This window comes from Entelurus aequoreus, linkage group LG08, assembly GCF_033978785.1.
Source record: "Entelurus aequoreus isolate RoL-2023_Sb linkage group LG08, RoL_Eaeq_v1.1, whole genome shotgun sequence".
Classification (NCBI taxonomy): domain Eukaryota; kingdom Metazoa; phylum Chordata; class Actinopteri; order Syngnathiformes; family Syngnathidae; genus Entelurus; species Entelurus aequoreus.
In genome coordinates, this window is record NC_084738.1 from 7121606 (window position 1) to 7131871 (window position 10266).

A 10266-nucleotide genomic window follows, 5' to 3' on the forward strand; every position below is an offset into this window, starting at 1 on the left:
ATAAACTACAGTTGAAGTAAATCTTTTTGAAAGTGGATTTATTCTTTGCCTGTACGAGAACTGTAAGTCTATTTTTAAGATGTTAGTACAGAGAATAGCAACAATACCCTTAAAAGAGCATGAATTTGTATTTGACCGAAGGGATGATGTTCTTGAACCTCTAAATCAGTCTTGTGTGGTAAAGTTCATGCTTGGTGAGGCACTGACATTTTCCCAGAACTTTAACTTCCTGTGCTCTAATTGATACAGGTTGCTCATCAAATAGCATCCAGATTACCAAAATTTCACCAATAAGTTGTTTTTTGCTGCTAAACATTAGGTTGGCAGTCGTTTTTCATAATATCAATTAGTTTTTAGGTCATTGGTAAATAACTAACAGTACTTAGTTTGAATTCCCCCCTTTTTAGCCTTAGACTCGATATGTCGCCCCCTCTTGGTGGTGTTTTTGTCTCTGCTCCATGATTACTTCAAAACTCAAATGCTTAACATTATGAGCAAACACAAAATATAAAATAATCACCATTTCGGGACTTCCCTGCTCTTCCACACACCCCATATCCTTTTTCCTCATACTCCTTCAGCATGTCCAAGCATCTTGAGGAAAACATCAGTAGAAGAGGACTCCAAATAGAATACTAACATCTTACCTTCTTTAGTCTTTCTCCTCTTTTCTGAATAACATTTGTCTCAACGCTTTCCCCATTCAAACTCTGGCCAAAATATTTTTTCTTGTAAGTGAGAATTATTAAAATGATGGCTGCAAATTACACTGCTCTTGCTTTTTCCTTCCCATTTGGAGCAAGTCAACAGGACCAATTATTTTCGTATTCCCATCATTTGGAAATGTATATGCGAGCTGACCCCCTCTTTGGTCGTATTGGTACGACCTGCTACAATGCACAAATATTTACTAATTCCTTCAAATTCTGTGTGAAAATGTAATGATTCGGGATGAAGATGCTACCAAAACACATACACATACCACATTTTAGAGATGAAAGTGGGTGTGTCAAATTGTTCCGAAACTCTCATAAGACAGGAATAAAATCACTACTGTGTCTATTTTGGGGGGAATTTTACCTTTACACATATTATTTAGGGCCAGAACAATATGCAATAAGTGCCAATGTTGTCAGCATAGAGGGGCCCTTTAAGATAATAATAATACGTATTATTTGTCATAAGTCAAATACTTATCACTCCATTAAAATGTTTTAAATAAATCTGAAAACCATATTTATAGTTTCCTCTAGCCAGTGTTCAGTCACGGCAGTTGAAACATGTCATGGTAAAAAAAAAAAAGTCTACTATAGTTAAATATTTTCTTACACGAAGAAACTAAAAGTATATTAAAAAAGAACACTTAATTAACCTTTTCCCAGCTGCTGAAACCAAAAATAATTTGTAGTACTCCCTTTATTTGCACTGTCAAAATTTACAAGGATGTCACAACAGCATTATTTCACAGAAAAAAAACTGTAATCAAATTGAACTGTAACATTACAACAAATATAAACATGATGGTATCCTTATATTTCACAGTGTTTAACTGTCATTTCACAATAAAATACTTCAAGCAATATTACTGTAGATTCAAACTGATATGTCTCTCAAGGGGTTCCGTAGACTATGTTACAGGAAGTAGCACTCTGCTGTTAAACCAAGAGAAAGAAGAAAAATAACTTATGTTACATATATAATCCATACGAGAAAATTGTAGTTATTGTGTTTACTTGAATATTATGAATTATATTATTGTGCTTACTTGGTTTATGTAGTAAATCTGCAAAATGTTGTTACTTATGCAACATTTAGTTGATACTATCAATTACTTAATAATATTAAATAATATCGATAAGAGGTCAATTTGTCATATTCTTCTCCAAGAGCCTGAGTTTGCTAAAGTCCTGCTAACTTTATATTGTTTTTTAAAAACTCTCTGTCACTTATTAAAATTGGTTTGCATTTCCTGGCCGAACAGTGCAATCACCTGCGTCTTTCATAGTGAGGAAGGGAAATCATATGAAATTCATCTAGTTTATTGTACAGTAATGATGTGGCAGTTACATTAAGGACATTACACAGGCTGTGGAAAGTACAGTAATTGCGCAGCATACTGTAAATGTTGTTGCCGAGATGATATTGGCGACATGCTGACAAACATTACTTGCACACAAAGCAGAAAGGAAATGCATCTTATATTTCTTTCCTAAATTTGACTAGAAAGTGTGCAAATTCAGTGATTTTTAAGTTAGAACATGTTCAAACTGATTGGAATCATAGAAAAAAGACATTTATAACACAGTTCATTGGCCTAATATTAATATTTATATTAGGTTATCATCGTTGATTTTTGTATCCTGACCACACGGCAAGTCAAGCTGATGTCAAGGAGCTCAATTCCGCTCTCATGACAATATCACATTCTCAGTTTCTTCTTTCTTGAGCAAGGGGATCTTGAGGCCACCACAGGAGATCAGTTTATTGTGTTATCTTTTTTTTTTTTTACCCTCACACAATGAGATGAGATCTTGTATGTACCCCCAAAGTCGGGATAATTGACCGTTGGTGTTTATTTGGACTCTTCCTATTGTCGCACCAACAATGTTTTTTGTTTGTTTCTTTTTACCTTAAACAAAAGTTCTTAGGGAAGGGATCCTTCTAGTTTGAATACTTCATGGAAACATCCAGGTGTGGGGGGTTAAAATCATTGCTGATTGAAAGCAGATCAAATACCAGAGGTGGGTAGAGTAGCAACAAACTGTAGTCAAGTCAGAGTACCTTTATATTGAAGTATAAGTAAAGAGTAGTGATCCAAATAGTTAGTTGAGTATTGTTTGTATTCCGTCAAGTCACTTCTTCCCGGAAGTGCAAACCAGTAGTGGTCAACCAAGCCAAGATGGCGCACAAACTATCTGAGTACGTAAGGGGCCTAGATCGTTCTGCAAAAAGCAAAAAAAAATAGACAATAGAATAGAGCACTATAATTGATCAGAAAAAATTAAATAAATTGTCGAGTGATAAAGGATTGTCCGTCGGTGGAGTTCCCATACATGTCGAACTAATGTGCTCCAGACGCCATACTACACGGCAAAACAGATGAAAACTTGGAAAATCATGGAAGTCTACAACTTCTTTGTGTGTGGCTGGGTCAAGGAAATTGGTATCAAGACTCTCCCGGATAAATATTCATGGTTTTTGCAGGGGTAAAGTTGCATTTCATGATTTAACTTTGAGGACACATCCATATCAATCAATCAATGTCAATCAATCAATGTTTATTTATATAGCCCTAAATCACAAGTGTCTCAAAGGGCTGTACAAGCCACAACGACATCCTCGGTACAGAGCCCACATACGGGCAAGGAAAAACTCACCCCAGTGGGACGTCGGTGAATGACTATGAGAAACCTTGGAGAGGACCGCATATGTGGGTAACCCCCCCCCCTCTAGGGGAGACCGAAAGCAACGGTATATGTATATGTATAAACAAACTAGCACCCGACAGCTGGCACCCGTGACTGCATATCCATTTACCAAACTAACAATTACTGAATCATCACCATATTAGATTTTTGTCTTGTTCTTATATGTACTCTGACACTTTTGTGTACAAAATAAACAAGAGGGGAGATGTAGAAGTATCTTTCCTGACAAAGTATCATTGACTCTGACTTTCTGGTTCCTGTTTGTTAAAAATTAAAATACAAATAATGTCAAGATCATACTTCAATGGGAAACAATAAACGTTCAAAGTCAATCAATCAATCAAAGTTTACTTATATAGGCCTTAATCACAAATGTCTCAAAGGGCTGCACAAGCCACAATGGCATCCTTGGATCTGATCCCACATCAGGGCAAGAAAAAACTGAATCCAATGGGGACAACGAGAAGCCTTGGAAGGGACCGCAGATGTGGGGAAGAAGTGCCGGTGTCTAGCAGAACCGATAATCAAAAATTCCGTTTTCTTAGAGTTAAGATGCAAAAAGTTGCTGGACATCCATTTTCATTTAGACACGCCTCCAGGTGACTACAATCCGGCGTGTTGGTCAGCTTTAGGGGCATATAGAGTTGGGTGTCATCAGCATAACAGTGAAAGCTAACACTGTATTTGCGTATGATGTCATCTAGCGGCAGCATGTAGATGCTGAAGAGTGCAGGGCCAAGAACTGAACCCTGTGGAACTCTGCACGTTATCTTAACATACATACATTGTTATGGGAGACGCACTGCATCCTGTCAGTAAGATAGGAGTTAAACCAAGAAAAGGTTAAGTCTGACATACCAATACGTGTTTTTATACATTCTAATAGATTGTTATGATCGATGATATCGAAAGTAGCGCTAAGATCAAGTAGCAGCAACATGGATGACGCATCAGCATCCATCGTTAGCAATAGATCATTAGTCACTTTTGCGAGGGCTGTCTTCGTAGAGTGATGTGCCCTGACATGGTGTTGCATTTATATTTTTTTAATTTTGCCTATCCTTCACAACCATTATGAAAGACATGACAACAGATGGATTTTCTACCGATTGTCACTCTCAGTCACAAACAAGTATACGCGCACACGTACACATGAATGCATGACTGAGCACAGAGGAGGCAGGTGAGTAAACACTATCACAGAAGCCATCAGACCACGGCCACCAGGACGCTGACACAAACCCCCCTGGCCCCCACAGCACGGCCGATAACTCCTGATGCAGAGGGCTCCTTTTGAGGAACGCTGGAAAGTGAAAATAATAAAATATTCAAAAGAGTAAGAACCATGAGTTGGAATAAAGGATAAAACACAAGTAAAACGTGAAGATAAAAAATAAATATACAGTAAATATTAGTGCTGTCAAGTGATTATTTTTTTCCAAACAGGTTAATCACACTCTAAACCTGTGATTAATCATGATTAATCATGGGTTATTATTTGCTTGCATAAATACAATTTGCTGAAGAAAATACCCCAATATATGGGAACAAATACAATTTAGTAGTCAGAATGTCATACAAGAAATTTTTTTAAATGTTTTACTGAACTGCAAGTCATTGATTTGTTCAAAACTTGGTGAAAATAAGTATAGTAAAAATTAAGTACACATTTTGAAAGTCTTTGCACTTTGCAATAATCTTACGGACAATGCAGTTACTAATTGATAATGTAGTAAAAGCACTCATAAACAACTTATTAAGTGCACCATTTACTCTTCTTTAGTTTAACCAGTTGTTGAAACAAACACGTTTGTTTATCTTTTTTGAGATGACAATGCTGATCAAATTTTTTGGTACAATGTGACCCCAGCTTGTTGGGATTACTTACAGATGTTCAACGTTCTCCAGGAAGCAAAATAAATGTACATTCAGTCTGTAGTTGCAACTTGATGCTCTTGTTTTTGCAGTACGGTTGGTTAATCCTTGCTGTAATTGAGCCTCTTGAAGGTACGACAGATCAGCTGTGGTCATATGAATGACATCTTCTTACAGGACTTGGTCTTCACAGATGTTAGCCGTCACTGCTCGCTGAGGACGGTGGCTGCTGATTGCTTTCACCTCAGAGTCTCCAAGACACAACAAAGTCTCCAATATCACGGAAAAGTCACAAGATTTGTCGCTAGTAACTGTTTACAAAAAAGTCGCCAAGAGGATTGACAAAACTTTCGGCCCCATCCTCGAGTACATGTTTCACTTTAAGATGGTATATTAAACTTAATGTTCGCCGATGATAAAAACGTATGTCACTGCAATACCAACAAGGTACCTTAGTTTTATAAAAAATTCAGTTTTGAAGCGAAAATGGCCGCACCTCCTTTCAATCACAGACTGTGTAACAAATGCGCGTGTTTTCCATGTTAAGCCTTAACCCAGAAGTGATTAATCTTCATTCATATTTGATAACGCAATAATTTATTTGTATTAGTCCCATGCGTTAACACGTTAAAGTTGACAGTCCTAGTAAATATACTTTATAATAAAAAAGATAATTATATAAAATAAAATAAAAATAACATCCTTAGACATGTCTCTCATAAATGATTGCGAACGATAGGCCAAATTCCAAAAAAAGTGCAGTTCCCCTTTAAGCCTGCTCTTAAAAACGTGAACGTTCTCTACAGCCCTGAGGTCCTCCGGCAAGCTGTTTCATAGACGGAAAGATGCCATCCCGTGACTTTGTGTACTAACTTTTTAAATAATTAAGAGATGAGACCCGGAGGATCTCAGGATCCGCGAAGGTTTGTACGGTAAAAGCAAATCTGAAAGATAAGAAGGCCCAATACCATAAAAACATTTATAAACCATAAGAAGAACCATACAATTGATCCTGAGGCACATGGGGAACCAATGCAGAGATTTTAAAACTGATGTAATGTGGGCCCGCCTTATGGTCTTCGTCAGGACACCAGCAGCTAAATTTTGGAGTAGTTGTAAAGGTGTAATAACCTTTTTAGGAAGACCAGAAATCAGGGCATTAGAGTAATCTATACGACTTGTAATAAAAGCATGCATTAGCGCCTCCGTGTTGCCCTGAGAGAGAATTGGGTGAACTTTGGCTATATTCCTAAAACGATAAAAAAAAACATTTTTGTTTTATTTTTGATATGTGGTATAAAACTAAGTTCAGAGTCGAAAACGAGGCCAATATTTTTTCCCAAAGAGTGATGGATTTAACGACAATGATTGTAGTTTCGATGTGTGTTTCTCTCTCAGGACCTACGGGGCAATGACTAAAACTTCAGTCTTGTCCTGGTTAAGATGTAAAAAGCTATCTGCCATCCAGGATTGAATGTCTAAAATGCAACTAAACAATTGGTCTTTTGTCATCAGGAAACATGGAAATGTACAGCTGTGTGTCATCACTGTGGAAATAATTCCATGTCTCCCGATGACAGAGCAAAGTGGAATCACGTAAATATTAATAAGAATAGGACCTAAAATCGGTCCTTGAGGGACACCACATGTGATGTCATGAGTCTTTGACGAGCATGTGTCGATACGTATTACACATTTACAATTCATTTCATTTTCAATTTATGAATGTACAACTGTTTGTTTATTTTGTTGACGATTGACCGAAGAATAATAAACTTGAAACTTGAACAATTTACATCGAAGCAAGTTATCCCTTAAAACTGCGGGAGCCACAATACTTGTCCTCTTTCTTTTTAATCTTCTCCGCGCAATAATTTGGTTCAGAGAATGTTGACTTTGATTGCATAAAATCCTGCAATTTGCCACAAATGTGCGAGTACTGAGCTAGACTAGAGTTGAAGCCATTTTTAATCCTGTAAACACTGCAGTGCGTGCGACAGCATGACGTAATGTTCGCATGCGGATCAGATTGCATTCACATTTTTTTGTGATTTGAACAGCCACTAAAAAGATCAAATTTGACAAAAATATCTGAATTGGACATCCAACCCTGCAGTGTGAACGTAGCCATAAAAACCCTACTACGGCATGTCTTACAAAATATGCAAATTTTACAGTCGCTTATGACCTATAATAATTAAAGTTCTCATAAATAAATATTAAAATAATTTATGGATCACCTATGAGATGAATATGATTATGTGTGCATATCAATGTTTTAAATGATAATTTTCTCTAAAGTTTTCTCCTCTCTCCTATGTATTAATTATTGACATGTCTCTTTATACTTTATGTTTAACACAGTTAATTTTATTGTCTATTGCTACACCCAAAAATTTTATTTATTTTACCCCTTGAAAGTCTACTTTATCTCTTTGTAATTGTGTTTCACATTTTCTTTTCTATTGTTACCGAATAACATTATTTTAGTTTTACTGAGATTCAAATATAGTCTGTCTTTGTCAAACCATTCTTTTTAATTTGTTCATTCTTCTGTTACTATCTGTATTAGCTTCTGTCTGTTCTTTCTTGAACAAAACACAGTTGTATCATTTGCAAATAATACTAACTTTAAGTCCTTTGTAACTTTACAAATGTCGTTTATATAAAGATTGAACAATTTTGGTCCGAGTATTGATCCCAGAGGTACGTCACAAGATATATGTAGCGTTGTAGAAGTGTGTTCATCTTGCTTTACGTATTGCTTCCTGTTGGTTAAGTAGCTTGCCATACCGTTCTAATTTGTTTATTAAGATATCCTCATTAATTGTGTCAAATGCTTTTTTTAGATCAATAAACACTGCAGCTGTCCACTGTTTACCATCAATTGCATTGGTAATATCTTCCGTTATTCCGATATATGCCCATGATGTTGAAATTTTGGCTCTGCATGCGTATTGGTTCTCCGCAAACTTTCTATATTTGTTTGTAAATTTGTCCAATCTGTTGTTAAACATCCATCCATCCATCCATTTTCTACCGCTTGTCCCTATCGGGGTGGCGGGGGGTGCTGGAGCCTATCTCAGCTGCATTCGGGCGGAAGGCGGGGTACACCCTGGACAAGTCGCCACGTCATTGCAGGGCCATGTTGTTAAACCGTTTTTCAATAATTTAATAAAATTGTGGCAGTAGAGAAGCAGGTCTGTAGACTTAGACTTAGACTTAGACTTCCTTTTTATTGTCATTCAAATTTGAACTTTACAGTACAGATAAGAACAGAATTGTGTTGCATTAGCTAATGGTAGTGCAGGATAAAAAAGCAATAAGGTGCATATATAAATAAATAAATAGGTTACTGTACAGATAAATATATTGCACCTTTTCATATGCATCCACGTTTATGGATGTATGTTATATTGTCTTTTTTATTCCAGCGAGATAATCCATTTTGGGGGGGAGTTGAGGGGATAATTATGATGCGTTCAAGAGTCTTACGACCTGAGAGAAGAAGCTGTTACAGAACCTGGAGGTTCTGCTTCGGAGGCTGCGGAACATCTTTCTAGAGTCCAGCAGTGAAAACAGTCCTTGGTAGGGATGGGAGGAGCCCTGGTCAGGCAGCGGCTTTTTGCGATCTCCTGGATAGGAGGAAAAGGAGTCCTGATGATCTTTTCCGCCGTCCTCACCACTCTCTGGAGAGACTACCAGTCTGAGGCATTGCAGGCTCCAGTCCAGACAGAGATGCTGTTGGTCAGCAGTCTCTCTGTAGTGCCTCTGTAGAATGTGGTGAGAATGGGGGGAGGGAGCTGTGCTCTTTTCATCCGACACAAAAAGTGCATGCGCTGCTGAGCTCTTTTTACAAGAGCTCTGGTGTGTAGGGACCAGGTCATATTGTCAGTTATCTGCACCCCCAGGAACTTGGTGCTGCTTACCATCTCCACCGCTGTGCCGTTGATGAAGAGTGGAGCGTGGCTGGACTGGTGCTTCCTGAAGTCGACGATGATCTCCTTGGTCTTGTCGACGTTCAGGACCAGGTTGTTGGCTCTGCACCAGTCAACCAGATGTTTCACCTCCTCCTTGTAGTCCATGTCGTTGTTGTCACGGATGAGGCCCACTACTGTTATGTCGTCCGCATACTTCACAATGTGGTTAGTAGTGGACCTAACGCAGCAGTCATGAGTCATCAACGTGAACAGCAGTGGACTCAGGATGCAGCCCTGGGGGGAGCAGGTGCTCAGGGAGATGGCACTGGAGGTGTTGTTGCCCACTCTCACAGACTGGGGTCTGTCTGTGAGGAAGTCAAGCAGCCAGTTGCAAAGGGGGGTACTGAATCCAAGGGGGGCCAGTTTGCTCACCAGGTCCTGCAGGACGATGGTGTTGAATGCTGAGCTGAAGTCCAGAAACAACATCCGCACGTGTGTGTCCTTTCCTTCCAGATGTTCTAAGCTCAGGTGGAGTGCAGAGGAGATGGCGTCCTCTGTGGAGCGGTTAGGGCGATAAGCAAACTGGTATGGGTCTAATGTGGGGGGAAGTCTGGTGACAATATATTCCTTTACCAGCCTCTCAAAGCACTTCATTATGATGGGGGTGAGTGCAAAGGGGCAATAATCATTGAGGGAGGAGATTGTGGGGTTTTTTGGCACTGGAATGATTGTGGCCGTCTTAAAACATGATGGTACCACAGCCTGGGTCAGCCAGATGTTGAAGATGTATGTGAGAACCCCAGCCAGCTGGTCTGCACATCACTGTAGTTTGTAAACTGGTGTTTGTCTCCAGTCTTATAAATTGGTACAACTTTTGCTATTTTCATTTTGTTTGGGAATTTGCCTGTTTGAAGTGACAGGTTGCTGATAAATGTTAAAGATTCTGAAATCTCTTCAATAAGCTTTTTTATTGTTTCCATATCAATTCCGTTACAATCAGCTGATGTCTTGGATTTACATTTTTTCACAATATTGATTATTTC